The 16,603-nt window shown below is 45.2% G+C and overlaps 1 protein-coding gene and 1 pseudogene across 3 annotated transcripts in view; one reads left to right on the forward strand and one right to left on the reverse strand.

Annotated features, from left to right (window-relative positions):
- Positions 1-4,661: 4,661 nt before the first annotated feature.
- Positions 4,662-7,639, reverse strand: LOC148002735 (uncharacterized; annotated as a pseudogene). Its single transcript, XR_015631377.1, has one exon. The product of XR_015631377.1 is annotated as an uncharacterized LOC148002735 (transcript).
- The window catches only part of Mrtfb (myocardin related transcription factor B), a 165,724-nt gene continuing 154,165 nt past the window's right edge, over positions 5,045-16,603 (forward strand). Inside the window, exons 1-2 of one of the 2 annotated variants that reach the window (NM_001427624.1) lie at positions 5,045-5,115; positions 13,952-14,012. The gene's annotated coding sequence lies outside the window, so the exon portion shown is untranslated. The remainder of the gene's footprint in view (positions 5,116-13,951; positions 14,013-16,603) is intronic. The other variant, XM_087569215.1, reaches the window with a different exon arrangement.

A 16,603-nucleotide genomic window follows, 5' to 3' on the forward strand; every position in this document is an offset into this window, starting at 1 on the left:
TTGAAGTAGGGTCTGATCTGGCTGTGTAGCTCAAGCTAGCTTAGCACTAAAAACAAAAACAACAACGACAAAAAACCAAACAAAAAACAAAACAAAATCTTCCTGTTTCAGGCTCCCAGTGCTGGGACCAGGTGTGTGTCACCACACTTGCCTGCAAATATGGCTTCTGATACTTCCCAAGGCACAGGTGCCGTCTTCCCAGCCATCCACAGTATTTCTTGCTGATCCTTGTTGTCCCTGTCTAGAATGCTATTCTCTTTCCACCTTGTCTACTACAGGAGTTTAAATAATATTGGCTTCCAAGGGATGGATATATATATATATATATATATATATATATATTATATATTATATATACATATATAATTGCAAGTTTAGTCCCCAGTTGATAGACTATTTGGAACCTTAGGAAATATGTCCTTGTTGAAGAAGGTGTGTCACCAAGAGTGGCTTTGAGGCTTCAGAGGCCCATGCCTGGTTGCTCTCTGTCTTCCACTTGCTGTCAGGATATAAAACTCTCAGCTACTGCTCCATACCCTTCTGCCATACCCCCACCATGATGATCATGGACCAACCCTCTAAACTGTAAGCCCCCCCCCATTAAATTCTTTATTTTATAAGATTTGCCCTGGTCATGGTGTCTCTTCACAGCAAAAGAACAGTAAGTAAGACACCTACTATCTCTGATGTATCCTTAAAAACTCATTTCAATCATGTTTTTCCCCTACCCTTCCAGCTATTAAAAAATTGTGTGTGTGTGTGTGTGTGTGTGTAAAAGAGAGAGAGGGGGGGAAGAGGAGGAGGAGGAGGAGGAGGAAGAAGAGGAAGAGGAGGAGGTGGGGAGAGAAAACCAGGTATGACAGAATAGCTGGTCCTTGAGTTTCCAGCCATTTACTGGTCTCTTCCTCCCATCTGGCTATAAGAGCGCTGGGATTACAAATGTTGGCTACTGTGTCAGACTTTATGTGGATCCTGAGGATTTGAATTCTGGTCCTCACACTGGTACAGGCAAGAGCTCTAACCATTGAGCCATCTATCGCCCCAACCCCTTTTTAGGGGGTTCATTTGTTCTTATCGACCCCTCCTTCCATCCTTCTAGAACACGAAATGATGGTCTCGTTCACAGCTATTTACACAATACTTTTCAATTACTGCTTAAAGTGTTTTTTGGGGGGCCTTAAGCAAACCCTATTACTGGTATTTATAATGTCCCGTGTGCATCAAAAGACATTTTTGATACCTTGCATCTTTAATGATACCATTTACTGTTTAGTATACCAAGGCCCTTTAAGACCACACATGTAGTTGTCACTTCCCATGTCACTTTGTCAAACAAAGATGCCCTTGTTGCTACTTCTTCTGAGGGTCAGTTCAGTAACAGGCTGTTGATGGAAACAAGAGACACAGCTTGTATCAGGATAGAAACCTGAATTTGGTAGTGACAATGTGATAGACAGTCCCTATAAACTATCTCTCTGTTCACATTGTCACCAATGTTAATCCCAGTCCCGCCACAACTTTGTTACAAGTTTCAGCTTTATTAGTCTTTCCTTTGCCCTTGTTTGCTTCCTGCACACGAGTGTGTGTGTGGGTTCTGTGTGTGTGCACACACAAGTGTGTGTCTGCTTTCCCTCTAGTGACTTCTAGAGTAAGATATTTTAAACTGTCTGAGTAGATTTTCCTATATAAGCGGGGGAGAGCCTTAAAAACAAATAAAAACAAAAGACAAAACAAAGAAACAAACACATGGCTCCTCTTATAGGAAGCTGGGAAAGCCCTGGAGAAGGACAGTTTCTTCCATGACCAGGACATATACTGTTCTGGGAGTGCAGGTCAATGGCGGAGCTGTTCCCTACTCTGTATGCAACTCTAGATTCACTCCCAAACATCCCACAAATCAACTGTGGGCACTTAACTCATAATCCCAGCACTCAGTAGGTAGAGGCAGGGGATCATCAAGGTCATTTTCTACTCTGTAGTGGATTCAAGGACGGTCTGGATTATGTGAGACCACTATAGTTTCGTGTTTTTCCCCATTGTGTTAGAAAGTGCTTGTGGTTGCACACCCAAGCACATCCTCCGATATGATTTGGAGTTTACACTGGAAAAAGAGGAATGACACAGATATTACAGAGCTCTTTCCTCATGTAAGAGTGCCCCACTCTGTGTAATGTACTTTTACACATGCACCACATATATTACCTTAGTTCATCCTTCAAAATCTATTTATCCCCTTATTTTCTATGAGACCACTGACAGTATGGTCCACTCAGAAGCATGGAACTTTAGGTTGAAATCTTGATCTCAGGGAATTTGTAGGGTGGGAGGTCAGAGGACAACTTGTGAGGGTCAATTCTCTCCTTCCACCATGTGGATCCCAGCGATAGAACTGGTTGGCTAGTATTGGCAGTACATAGTACATGCCTTTACATACAATAGGCATGTACTATGTGGTAGGAAACCAAAGCGGTTTTGTAGGTTTGGAGTCAGTGACCTAGAATGGGATTCCTAATGGCCACTTACCAATTGTGTGTCCTTAGGCAAGTCCACTCATCTTCTAGACTCTTTCTGTATTCATCTGTGAAAAAGAAACAACACCCACTTCCACTGAGGTGTGTGACAATGTGAGGCAAGCCGGGAACGGATTTGAGTCAGTGGGCTGAGTAAGCCTCAAGAGCTGAAGACAAACTTGTATAGTCCTCTAGAGTCAGAGGCACCAGTCTTCTGGTCTTTACCAGGAGAACTTCAAACATTCTGATTTTCAGACTCTGAGACTTAGGCCAATTCCCTCCCAACCCCTTGCATTTTCTTGGGCCTTCAGCCTAAAACTGAGAGCTATATCCTTAGTAATTCTGGCTCTCAGGTCTTTGGACTTATGTCACAGATTTCCATGGTTGCTAGTCTGCTGGCAGCATATAGTGGGTCTTAGCCTCCATGAAAAATCCTCTCATGCATCTATAGGGTATCTATTGGTTCTTTCCCTGGAGAACCTGCCTCTAGGGGACTCTGGGAAAACTGACCAAGCTAACAGACAATGCTTGAACCAGTGGCGTCCAGTTGGACGGGATCTCCTTTCTTCACCCTATTTTGTTGAGCTGTGTTGTCACATTCAGCATCCATATGCTCAGTCTCTGTAAGAGGAGTCGTTTCCAGGCAGCATAAGTTAGAAAGGTTGATGTGGGCCCACATTTGCTGACCCAAGATTGTCAGGATGGGCTAGCTTAGCAGGCCTCAGTGTAGTTTGCAGGGATGAGCTAGAACCTTCCAGGCTCTTGATTCTGCAGAAGTTGTCACAGAGGGGCCAGCTCACAGGAATATACAAAACAAGACTGAATAAAAATGGCCCCCATAGGCCCACAGGGTGTGGTACTCTTAGGAGGTGTGGCCTTGGAGGAAGTGTGTCATTGAGGTGGGCTTTGAGGTTTCAAAGGCTCAAGCCAGGTTCAGTGGCTTATTCTCTCTTTCTGCTGCTTGAGAATCCAGATGTAGAACTCTTAGCTGTCTTGATAACACCGTGCCTGCCCACACTCTGCCATGCTTCCCATTGTGACTGTACTGGACTAAACCTCTGAACTGTAAGCCAGTTCCAATTAAATGATTTCCTTTATAAGAGTTGCCATGGGCAAGGCCCTGGGTTCGGTCCTCAGCTCTGGAAAAAACAAAACAAAACAAAAGAAAACAAAACAAAAGAGTTGCCATAATTGTCACCACAATAGAAACCCAAACTAAGATAAACACTTTCTCACAAGGCAATGCCAGGTCCTAGACACTAAGACCATATGGGTATTTTCTTCATTGCAGGCTTGGGAGGTGTGATGGTTTGTAAATGTTCAGCCCAGGGAGTGGCACTATTAGAAGGTGTGGCTCTGTTGAAGTAGGTGTGTCACTGTGGGCGTGGGCTTTAAGAGTCTCATCCTAGCTGCCTGGAAGCCAGTCTTCTCCTAGCAGCCTTCAGATGAAGATGTAGAACTCAGCTCCTCCTGCACCATGTCTACCTGGATGCTGCCATGTTCCTGCCTTGATGATAATGGACTGAGCCTCTGAACCTGTAAGCCAGCCCCAATTAAATGTTGTCCTTATAAGAGTTGCCTTGGTCATGGTGTCTGTTCACAGCAGTAAAACCATAACTAAGACAGGAGGTTATGATACCCACTTTGATTTATCCCACTATGCCAGCCTCTCTTCCTTAGAAACAATTACTATAAGTTTTCTTTTGGGAATAAGTAATGCAGTACTTCTCAACCTTTCTAATGCCAGGATCCTTTAATATAGTTCTTCATGTGGTGACCCCCAACCAAAATTAGTTTGCTACTGCTATGAATCTTAACGTGAATGATCTGATGTGTGACCCCTGTGGTAGAGAACCGCTAACCTAAGTCCACGTATGCTTTGGTTCTATGTCCATGATCCATTCTATCCTGGGTTCTCTCACTGTTTTAGCACATATTTTACTTTTAGGGCTCTATGGAGTTGGTGAAAGTGTGAAAAGAATTCTATTGTCTAGTTGCATAAAGCTGGGTTGCAACAGACCACGTGCCAGGGTCACCTCCTCCTTTCTGGAGAACTCTTGAGGGGTGGGGAGTGAGGCAGGGCTCAAGAGGAGGGCATCCTACAGGCGCGGGTGGGGCATCAGAGACGCACCTACTCCACAGGCCGGTCTGCTCGTCCACTGTGATCTCCTTCTGGAATGGGAAGGGGGCAAGAATGCACTTAGTGGGGCAGCATGAACTGTGAACTTGCTAAGGGTTGCAGACGCATCTTACTGTGGGCGCAGCCAGAGCTTAACCAGCAACCAAGGAGCTCCTAGGTCCGCAGCCCGGCTGCGCATGCGCTCCGGGCCAGCCAGGTGAGAGCGCGGTGATAGAGGCCTCGCACCTGGGCTTTCGCTTTTCCGGGTTAGGAGCGCGGGCGGATGCACGGTGAGAAGAGAAGCAGGGTGTAAGCCACCTGGTGTCCGCACGACGGTACCTGGATCTTCCAGGACGGGATCCGCGCCCGCCGCGTTCAGGCGGGAGGGTAAGCACGGGGCGGAGCGAAGTATCGCGAGATCTGGTGGTAGCTGCAGCAGCAGCGGCGGCGGCGGCGGCGGCGGCGGCGGCGGCGGCGGCCGGGGAGGTGAGCGGCGAACCGGCGAGAGGCGTCTGTTGGGGCTGAGGCAGGGGAGGGCTGTGGAGGGCAAGGCCGGGCTCTGGGAGAGGGGCGGACGGAAGGTCCGGGTCCTCGGTGGCCCCTCGAGGCTGCTGCTGCGCCGCCGAGTGCGCGCTGTCCCGGGACTCGCGCGGGGCGGGGCGGGGCGGCCGCGGTCTCCGGGCCACCGACTCCGGGTTTCCCTGGTCGGGGTTCCCTGTGTGCGGCAGCGGCCCGATCTTCCCGGGCAGCCTTGGCTTGGTACCAGGCGCTTTGCTTGCGCGCTCCCACGCTGGAACTGCAGTGAGGTGCAGCGCCCTGGCCGAAGCCACTCGACCGGGACATGGTGGGATGGGGACGGCCCAAGTCCGGGATTCAACTACCATCCTCCTCCCCAGCCAGCCCTGCTCGCGGCTTCTCCTGTGGTCCCTGCGGGGCTGCAGAGGGTGTGTCTGCAAGCCCTCCTGAAATTGCAGGCAGCGTCCCATGTTTCTAGGGAGAAAGTTTTCCACCGCTTTTGTTCTGTCCCTGAAAGTTCCCTAGTTCTCAATGTTCAGAAGCCATCCTTTGGCCCTGTGTGTGAGCAGAGGCCGTATGAGAATGAGGAGGGGGTGCGCTGGGCTTGGGGGGTCTCAGGTCGGGAGGATAGCCCAAGGCTTGCCTTAGGCAAAGACACCGAAAAGTTTGATTCTTGTCTGACGCACGAGATCGCACTCTTCAGATGAATAGTTGTGAAGTTCAAAATCAAGGCCTCTTGCTTCTGTGGCAAATGTTTGTCACCCTGACACGAAGTTCATAAATAATATATCTTCATATACATGATCCAAGGCCAGTGGAGTGCTCTCCTTTATATGTGAAGAAGAAATAAAGGGCAAGATACGTGCTATGACGTTAGTACAGCCCAGACGCTGCCCTGCTAGGTAGGACGTAATGCCACGGACCCTGGGGCTAGTGAGTATGTTTGGTTGAGCGCGCGCGCACACACACACACACACACACACACACACACACACACACGTACGTACGTACGTATGGGCACATGTACTTGTGGGACTGTGTGTCTCAAAGTCAGGAACAAAGATTGGGACTTGAGATAAAACCGTGTTACTTGGGGTAATTGTTGCTAATGACAAAAACAGCATAGGCTGACTAACAGCATAGGCTGACTGACAGCATTCAAGATAAATCACAGCCTGTCTCAGGCTAGGCTCAGATAATACAGCCCTCCAGAGATGCTGTATTCCAGGCTACATTGTAACCAATACAAAGTCTGAGTTCTCAACATTTAAGGGAGTACACTGAATCCCTAATGCTTATCGCTGGCAATAAGGAAATAGAAGATTGAAATTGTTGCACTTGGCAGTAAGGGCTCCATGTGCACCTGGTGGATTCAGGTGTAATGTGCTGTGTGAAAGTTCACACAGTTCCCTTTTCCCTCACCACATTGGCCTACGTAATTGGGGCAGGGTGGTGGGTGTTTCCCAGAGTAACTTGCCAAATGGTTCAATATTGAATCCTAAAGCAATGTTAATCTGTAGTAAACAGCTTATGGGTCAGAGTAGCCTTGATCATCACTTCTACTGCCCATGTGTTAGATGGCTCTAGATCCTGGGCCCAAAACACTGCAGGTGCTTTCCGCTGCCATCTAAGAGTCTCTTCGGTAACTAACAATGTGCCCTGGGGACAGTTCTGCCCTCTTGAGAACCACTATGTAAAGCACATGCTCCACTATCTAGCTAATTATAACAGCAGGATCTAATACACTTTTCACTGGCAAGTAAAAATAAAATTCTCTCTGTAAGTCTGATGCATAAAAAGGCTGCCTCTTTGGCTAGCGACTCTTAAATGGATTATCTCCGGCTCTCAAGAGCCAGGGTTGGTTCCTGTTCATCTGCAGCTGTTTCTCTTTGCTGGGAATCCTTGTTGGAAATGTTGGTCACATTGGAACTGCTAAGCAGTATGAGGTAAGAATGGAGCTGGAAGTGTCTGAAGCCTCATGAATGGTGATAGGTAGCTGGGAGTGTCATTGAGTACCAGTCAGTGTGGCCTGAGGCCTTTTCTACTTAGTGATAGTAGTGCATTTGGAAAATACAGATGTGCTCAAAAGTGAAAACTAAAATTACCTATCTAAGCAGTTCTAGAGGTTGGCTCACAAACAAACTTGCCTTCATTGGAAACTTCTCGATGCTAGAAGAAAAAAACAAATCAAGAAAAGTTCATCTCAGTCCATTTGTAGCTACAGCAGTAAATTTCAAATTTTAAATCTGAAAAAGTTTATTTTTGCCTTTTTTCCTTTAAATATAAGTTGTTTCTTGCTATAGAAGGTTTATTCTGTGTTGCTTGTTACTTTAAAAAGGCACTGTGGAAATTAACATCTAAATAAAGACTTGTGAAAATAGGATGCTACATTTAAAGTTGTCTAGCCATAGATACAATGAATCCCTGTGAGTTGAAAATTCATCTAAATTAAAGTAATTCAGTCTTACTTCGTTAAGCAAACACTATCCAGACCCAGGATAAAAAAAAAAAGGCCAATTGTTTTGGTTGTTTTTATTAATCATTATTTTAAAAAACACTCCTGTTCTAGTTAGGATTTCTCTGTCATGGTAAACATCATGACCAAAAGAAGAAGGGAAGAAGAGGGCTTATTTTGCTTACATTTCCAAATCAGTCCATCATTTTAGAAAGCCAGAGTAGGTACTCAGTGCAGGAATCTGGAAGAAGAGCTGGTGCAGAGGCCTTGAAGGAACACTGCTTACTAGCTTGTTCATCCTGCTTGCTTACAAAGACCAGGACCGCCTTCTAGGGGTGGTACTGCTGGGCCTCCCACAGCAGTCACCAGTCAAGAACATGCAGCCCAGGCTTGTATACAGCTAAACTCAGTTGAGGCTCTCTCTTCTCATATTACTTCAGCTTGGGTCAAGTTGACATAGGACCAGCCAGCATAACCTACCTGTTCTTAAATGAATTAAGTATCAATTATGAATTAAGAGTGTGTCTTGATCATGCCATCTCAGGGAAATAGGGACTATACAAACATATTCACACATTGGTTGATTTCTAACAACAAAAACTGAATCCAAAGAATAACTTGCAAAATGAAGCCTCTCACTTTTCTAGGTCCTTCCATCGTGATTTCTTTATACCGAAGATTTAGAAGTCACAGTCACTCTCAGAACTGTGATTTTCTTTAAAATGTTGATCAGAAAGCCTCATGTTGGGCAGTGGCCTCTGCAGCATTAGGTGAATGAGTTATTTTGATCTGCTGCTTCATTTGCTTTTCCATTCTGCAAAATTTATCCTTTTCTTTATACCTTTCTCACATGGGTCGTGCTTAGATTAATCTCAGTGATTCTCAGTTATTACTGCTTTGTAAGAAATGTGTTTGAAAACACTGACTGTAGGAAGCAGGCCCTGTGTATGGAAAGCTGTCTCTTGGTGTCTGAGCCATGTGACACCAGGGTGGGCTCACAGGAAATCCAACTGCACAACTGCTTGAGCACCTTGTCCCCAGGTGGACTTCATTTCTTTGCTTTTGTATTTGGTGATCCCCAGCTAGCAGCTCTTCATAAGGCCCCGGGGCTCATTTGTCATGCAGACAAATGTGAGCTTAGCCTGGGGAAGTGCCAGATGAGGGACTGTGGAGATGGCTCCATAGTTAGTGCTTAGGACACAAGCCTGAGGACTGGAGGGCCAGGAAAATGCTGGGTGGGTGTGATGGTCCACCTATAATTTCAGCCTTGGAACTCAGAGCTGGCACATGCAGAGCAAGCTGACTAGTGAGACAGGCCATGTCAGTGAGCTCTGGGTTTGATTGAGAGAACCTCCTTGATGAATAAGGTGAAAGAGAAACTATGGATGATTCCTGATGATGCATCTACCTGAGGCTTCTGTATGCATCTGTGCGCGCGCGCACGCACACACACACACACACACACACACACACACACACACACACACATGCATGTATACACAATGCGCATCACATATACATGAAAACAGAAGCAGCAGCAGAGTAAAGCATGTATCCCCAGGACAACTGGCCACCCCTAGAGTCTGGGTATGTAAGGGGACATTTTGCATTTTACCAAGCCATAGCTGTGGCTGCTGCTCCAGAGACTTTTAACATCGTCACATGCTTTGCTGGACTGGGAGGGAGATGCTAACTCTTTGTGATGGTTGTACTAAAATTTCCATTCAATATAGAATTTAAGAAAAATATTTACTAATCATTTAATTTGGACTCTGGCTTATAGGCAGTACTCTTTGTGAGAGTATTGTTTCAACATTTAGAATCCTTTTTATATGAACAAAGTATTCTTCTAACTCAAACACTTAAATAATGTGGGCATGTTCAGAAAGCCAAGTTTCTAATTCTCTTGGCTCCCCCCATAGCCTTTGTCTGTTTCCTATAAATACATTCATCATTTCTCTCTATGGATAAAAGCAAATGTCAGTAGGTTGTAATCTTTCTCTTTGTGGAAAGTGCAGTGTACTGTAGCCTACCTTCCCTGGCTTTCCATTAGTTACATGGGCAATTTACATGCTCATGTATATAAAACACTCTTTAAAAGTTCTATTAATATTTTTATATATGTATGAGTGTTTGGTTGCTTGTTTGTCTGTGTGCCACATGCATGCAGTGACCTCAGAGGGCAGAGGTGGGTATTAAAGAGTCTCTGAGACTGGAGTCACAGTTGGTTGTGAGCCACCCTGAGTGTAAAGAATCAAAACTAGTCCTTTGCAGGAGCAGCCAGTGCTCTTAACCTCTGAGACAACGGTGTCTCCAACCCCAGAAAACATTTTTAAATAGCTAGGCATCCTCTGTCCTGGGTCTGCCTAGCCAGCCCCACTAGGAGACAACCACGTTGTCTTCAGTCTTACAGACCATGACATAGTGAAAACTTGGGTGTTTATGATTTTTATACAGACAAGCATGTTCCTGATGTATTCCCACAAGAGGAGCTGCTGGGCCAGTGAGCTGTGTTTTTATTGTCATAAATATTTCCTTTCTCCATGAGTTATATCACTTTGAACTTAGACGAGTATAGTTGTTCCCCAGTTTCTATAGAGGATTCTGTGTAGATGATGAAATCCAGTTTTGCTTGGGTCTTATACAGTGAGATAGTGTTTCCATTTAACCCAAAAACATACTCCACAGGCTGTGAAATCATCTGTAGATTACATGCTGTGCTGGCTAGGTCTATGTCACAAGCTAAAGTCATCTAACAGGAGGGACCCTCAAATGAGGAAATACCTCCAGTAGATCCGGTTGCAGGCAAGCCTGTAGGGCATTGTCTTAATTAGTGACTGATTTGGGAGTGCCCAGCCCCTGTAGGTAGTACCATCCCTGGGCTGGTGGTCCTGGGTACTATGTGAAAGACTGAGCAAGCCATGAGGAGCAAGCAGGTAAGCAGTATTCCTCCCTGGCCTCTGCATCAGCTTCTACCTCCATGTTCCTGTCCTGTTTGAGTTCCTGTCTGACTTTCTAAATTGAACAGTGATGTGGAAGTGTAGCCAAATCAGTTCTTTTCACTCTAATTTGCTTTCCATCATAGTGTTTCATCACAGCAGTGGTAATCCTAACTAAGACACATGCACTGCCCAAATTTATGTGTGCATTGTGTCACTTTTGTTTGGGGACTGTGCATGTAGAGGTCAAAGGACAACCTTGGGCATCAGTCTTCACCTTCCACTTGAGACAATCTCTGTTTTGCTGCTGTGTACCAGGCTACCTCCAGCAAACTTCCCAGGTATCCTCCTGTCTTAGCTTCCCATCTCACTGTAGAAACATGCATGCTAGATGCAAACCTGGGTCCTCATGCTCACACAGCAAGCCTTTACCTTCTGTACCATCTTGCCAGCTCTGCATTTTTCTATGAACCATGTGTCCGTGCCCTTTGCATTTTTCTTTTCTAGTTTCTAGCACTTCATAGGTTACCAAGGTTAGCCCTGTGTCCCTGTAGTCTCAGTCCTCACCTTGTCCGTGGGTATTCATTCACCTTGGTGCGCTGTGGCAAATAGAAGGCTCACATTTTTTCTTTCCTTCTTAAAAAGATTTTTAAAATTTATTTTATATATGTAAGTGGTTTTGCCTGTATGTATGTATGTATGTATGTATGTATGTATGTATGTATGTATGTATTCCATATGCATGCCTGCAGAGGTCAGAAGAGCATATTGGATCCCTTGGAACTGGAGTAATAGATGGTTGTGAACCACCAAATGGGTGTTGGGAACTGAACCTGGTTCCTCTCCAAGAGCAACAAATGCTCTTAATCATTGAACCAACTCTCCAGCCTCATTATTAAAAAAAGAAAAATAATCTGTAAGAAAACAATTTATTTATGTCTATAGATATTTTGCCTAAATGTGTACCACAGCATACAATATCTGCAGAGGGAAGAAGATGGTGTTGCATCCCCTAGGATGAGTTATAAATAGTTGTGAGCCACCATGTGGGTCCTGGGACTTGAAGTCAGATCTTCTGGAAGAGCTCCAGTGCTCTTAAGCACTGAGCCATTGCTCTGGCTCCTCCTCACCGTTCCCTTAAGGTTTCCATGCTTTCTGTCCGCCTGCTATGGAGCCTGAATTTGGAGGAACTACCTGAAAGGCTTTCTCATTCTATGTCTGTTAAGGTGTCTGTGGGATTACATCTACTCGTCAGTCTTTGGTCTATTTTGGATTTCGCCTTGTATTTGGGGTCACACACTCAGCTTCATCTCTGCAAATAACTGCATTTGCTCCAGAGCCTGGCAGGGAACTCAGTGCTGTGCATATTGAGCCATCTTTGTACTTTGTTTCCTACAAGAAAAGTAAAATCACATTAAAGAAATGACTCCAAAGTCTGTTTAGCCTTTTCCAAGCTGGAATTGGTTTATCTATAAAAGGAGCAACATGGAGGACACTGACAGACATCTTGAGGTTGAGGGGGGCTTACACTTACGTCCTCCACCTTCTTACCACTTCGTTTTCCTACTCCCTGACCTTTGTTTTGTTTTGTGGTTTTGTTCTGTTTTTTTTTTTTTGTTCTTTTTTTTTTCGGAGCTGGGGACCGAACCCAGGGCCTTGCGCTTCCTAGGCAAGCGCTCTACCACTGAGCTAAATCCCCAACCCCTTTTGTTTTGTTTTGTTTTGTTTTTGAGACAGGGTTTCTCTGTGTAACATCCCTGGTTGCCCTGGACTTGCTTTGTAGACTAGGCTGGCCTCAAACTCACAGAGATCCACCTGCCTCTGCCTCTCGAGTACTCTGATCAGGGGCTTGCACCACCACACCCAGCTATCCTTGACATGTTTGAAAGTGAACAAGAGAAAACCCACAGGAATATTAGATCTTAGACTGAGAAGGGTCAACTTTTTAAAAAAAAATTTTTATTAGATATATTTCTTCTTACATTTCAAAGGTTATTCCCCTTCCTAGTTTCCTGTCCATAAGCCTCCATTTCCTCCCCTCCCCCTCCCCCATACAGGTATTCCCTCTATACATCTCCCTTATTCTCCCCCTCCCCCACCCCCATATTCCCCTGCACTGGGAGTCCAACCTTGGCAGGACCAAGGGCTTCCCCTTCCCCTGGTGCCCCAACAAGGCTATTCTCTGCTACATATGCAGTTGGAATTCTGGGTCAGTCCATGTATAGCTTTGGGTAGTGGTTTAGTCCCTGGAAGCTCTGGTTTGTTGGCATTGTTGTCATCAACTTTTTTAAAAAATGACTTTGCTGTAGTGGTGATATAGCCCAGGGTCCCTTGTATGCTAGGGAAGCACATACCACTGTGCTTACAGTTTCAGCTTCTCCCTCCTTTTATTGTTCAATTCTGGAATGTACTCTCACTAAGTTTTTCAGAATGACCTTGAATTCATTGTGTAGTTCAGTTAAGCCTTGAGTTTGTAATCCTCCTGCCTTAGCCTCCCAACCAGCTGGTATTATACAGGCTTGCCCTGGTATACTCACTAATCAGTACATTTGAGAATCGATCACAAAGTGTGGTCTGGCATTCAAGGCTTCCTTCTTGCTTTCTAGCCTTGCATTACTTAGTCCTCTCTTGCATACACTGTGTCCATGATGCTGCTAGACATTTCCCAAAGACCTGGGGTTTCTAGGGTGCTATCTAGAATGTTCTGTTGCCAGTCAAGTATGGCATTCAGTAAAAACAGTGTCATATCCAGTAGCTTGTTCAGCTGGTGATTCATACCTCAATTATGTTGGAAACCAGAGAGATATGACCATCCTATGAAGAATGCCTAGCACCCAAGCAAACACCTGATAGAAGCAAACCAGATGCTAAACAAGTGAGGGAAGACTTAACTCCAGTCTTCCTTTTTGTCTTGCAAGTTAGGAGACTCATCTTCTCTCTTACCTGTTACATTCTTAGCACCTTGAAGACAGTTATAGGAACCATAACAAACATTAGGAAGTATGGTGAGAGGCAAATTCTTCTTTGTAAGAAGCCATAAGAACAAAGCATGAATGTTTGTTCACATGTATGTTCAAGAGACACCAAGGAGTTCCTGGCTGGGTCATATAATGTGACCTTTGACTCTTGTGTCCTTAGTTGTGTGCTGTTGGTAGACAAAAGAAAATGGTTCCAGAAGTGTGATGACTCACTGAGGATGTCCTGATTGGAGCAGGAGCTCTTTACCCAGCCCCTAGACTGCTGCAAAGTTCCCATCATCTGTGGATTCCTGATTTAGAAGCTTTCCCTTCTGTCAGGGTTTTGTTTTTGTGGTGGTCCCTTTTTGATGACTTCAGTGCTCTGTTTGTAATCAATCACCTGCCGGCATGTGGTAGATGGTCAAGAAAAAGTAGTTTGTACTTTTTTTTTTCAGGTTCATAATAAAGGTGCTAAGAAAGAGAATGTAAGAGAGGAAAATACATATTTTTACTGAGGTAAGTCTTTTTATAATTTTAAAAATTTTCTTTGAAAACATTTTAAATTCTTCATAACCTCCCTTTCTCATAATGAGTGGTTGTCTTAAGAGTGTTCATGCTGTGGAAACTAGGGGTTGTTTGGTGTGCAAGGGACCTGCATTTTAAATTTGTGCCATCTCAAGGCGAGAGAGAAACAAAGACAAACACAGAGAGGGAGAGAGTGCACATATTAATATCAGATCACAACTTTTGGGAGTTGATTCTTTCCGTTCATCATGAGATCTAGATTGAAGTTGGGTCTTTAGGCTTCTGGGTTAAGTTCTTCCCCAGCTGAGCCATCTTGTCTACCCTAACAGCTCTTTAAAATACATAGCTCACAGTTCAGCCCAGGTGGACTTGACAGCAGCAGTAGGTTCTGAATGAAGGAGGCTTTTCTGTGCCTCCTCTGATACCCCCCTGGTGTCCTACTGAGAATAATAGAATAACCCCCCTATTTTCTCTTTCAATTGGATCTCCTGTTTTACCGGTCTTGAAAGCAGTTCTGAGTTACCTATGGGAGTGAGGGGTAAATGGATGTCAATGCAAAATCAGTAGCATTGGTGAGGCACTGCAAGCTGACTACAGGGCCCACTTACACAATGGATGTGGAGACACCCATCTCTCCCCATTGCAGGTAGTTTAGGTAGTTAAACTGGCCTGCTCAGGGGTTGCTGGATGGAAAGTTGGGCAGAGGTGGGAAGTTGAGCCTGAGTATTCAGGGTTGCTGACTTTCCAGATGAAGCTGCTTTGCAGTGAGGGAGAGAAGACTGATTGTGTTGGGGGAAATCACCACACCAACTGTTGTGTGGTAACAATAGCTGGTCCCCAGAGTCAGTCCGATTCATTTTCTTCCGTTCTTCTTAGCTTAAGGTAGAGCTTTTAATAGGGGGAGGGGAGAGCAGTAGCCTGGGCCACAAGTTATTTTCTAGGTCCTATATCCCTCAGCTCTGTGTTCCATCCTCCTCCCTGAAAACTGTACTTCCCTGCCAGCCCTGGAAGCTGTGCCTTTTGTGGCATGATGGAAATTCATCTGAAGCTAGACAGAAGAAGACTACAGCAGCAGAGCCTAGCTGCTGACTGGACAGTTCACCTGAGAATACGGTGCAAACTGGCCTTTCATCTATAGCATAGATAGACACAGCTTCACCCACAATCTTTCCTTGTCCTCAGAGAGATGGTGGGGAAGGCTAAGTGTGTATGTTAAACCCAGTAAGTTCAATCAATTCTAATGTGACAATTTCTTTTCAGTCTGAGCTTGTTCTAGCAGCCTTCAGTCAAATGAGAATTGCTGTCAGAGGGAAAGGACACCCTCCCACACCTCCCTCCCTGAGTGCTTGAAGCCATCCCACTTCCTTTTTCTTTTACCTTAAAAACTGACTGCTGACACTTGGGAATTATAATCAGATTGCATCAGTCTTAGGGAAAGGTTACCAATTACTGTTCTGCACAATATGCACTTCAAATGTCTCGGTGCAGTGCTTTTAACTGCCTGTTAGGTGAATGAAGGCTTTGTGTCATGCCCTGATTTAATACAATTGAGAGGCTTTATTGATGGCTTTTTGTCTTCAGTACCATGGCGGGGGGCTGGATAGAGGAGGGAGATCATTCAGTATAAATGATCCTCATGGGGTCTGTCAGTGGTTGTCCCATGAAGATAGGTCCAGGAAGAAGCATGGTTGGTGTCAGCGATGGGAACTGAGGACAAGCTCTGCATGGGGTATAGCACTGAGTAGGAAGATGTTCTGTGGTGGGCCATTCTTTAGCACTGTGCCCTGTTTCTCATACCTTGTTCTGTTCATTCAGCACAGATAGAAGGACACAGTGAGTTGTGATACTTATCCTTGGGCATGTAGCCAGTAGGTTTTCAAAAGCATGGTTGAGCTCCTCTCTTCTGTCTGCATGTGTATGCGCACAGAAGGTTAGGAATGGTTAGAGTGTTTGTGGTAGAGAGCCTGCAGTCTTGAACAGAATGATGGTTAAGCGTTTCTATCCTCCCAGTGCTGTTTTCTCTTGATCCCCTGCATCCTCAACCATTGCCTGTGGAAGTCTCTCAGCCTGCCAGGAGGTCTGGCTATGTTCGGTACAACATAGACTTGTTTAATTTAGCAATGCTCTGAAGTGGAAGGCCCCTAGTGGCCAAATACCAATAGGCCTTCTGCAAGGTGTTGCTGTAGTCAGAGGAGAGAATGCTGCTTGCCTCATTCTACCAGTCCGAGGCTGCAGATGTTCTCCTCCTGAGGCAGAAGGTCAGACGTGTTGAAGTCGCTGCGATCAGCAGGAAGTGAGCTGCACACTCGGAACACTTCTCCTTGTGCAGCTTTGAGTCGGTTCCATCCTGTACCTGCTGGTTAACTACAGATTGTATACACCTTTGTTTTTGCTTCTGTTTACCTTGGATTTGATTTTATGGCTGGTTACTATAGGCATTTATTGGTAGGAAAATAAATCCTTTCCTCATTTGAACAGGTTGTGTGTTCTGAAGATAGATATTCTGTTGTAGGCTGTTTCAAGCAGATCCCTCAGCAGAGGGACTACGATATTCCTCTATGCCATTAATTCTTAAAATAATA

This window comes from Rattus norvegicus, chromosome 10 (genome assembly GCF_021556685.1).
Source record: "Rattus norvegicus strain SHRSP/BbbUtx chromosome 10, alternate assembly SHRSP_T2T, whole genome shotgun sequence".
Taxonomy (NCBI): Eukaryota; Metazoa; Chordata; class Mammalia; order Rodentia; family Muridae; genus Rattus; species Rattus norvegicus.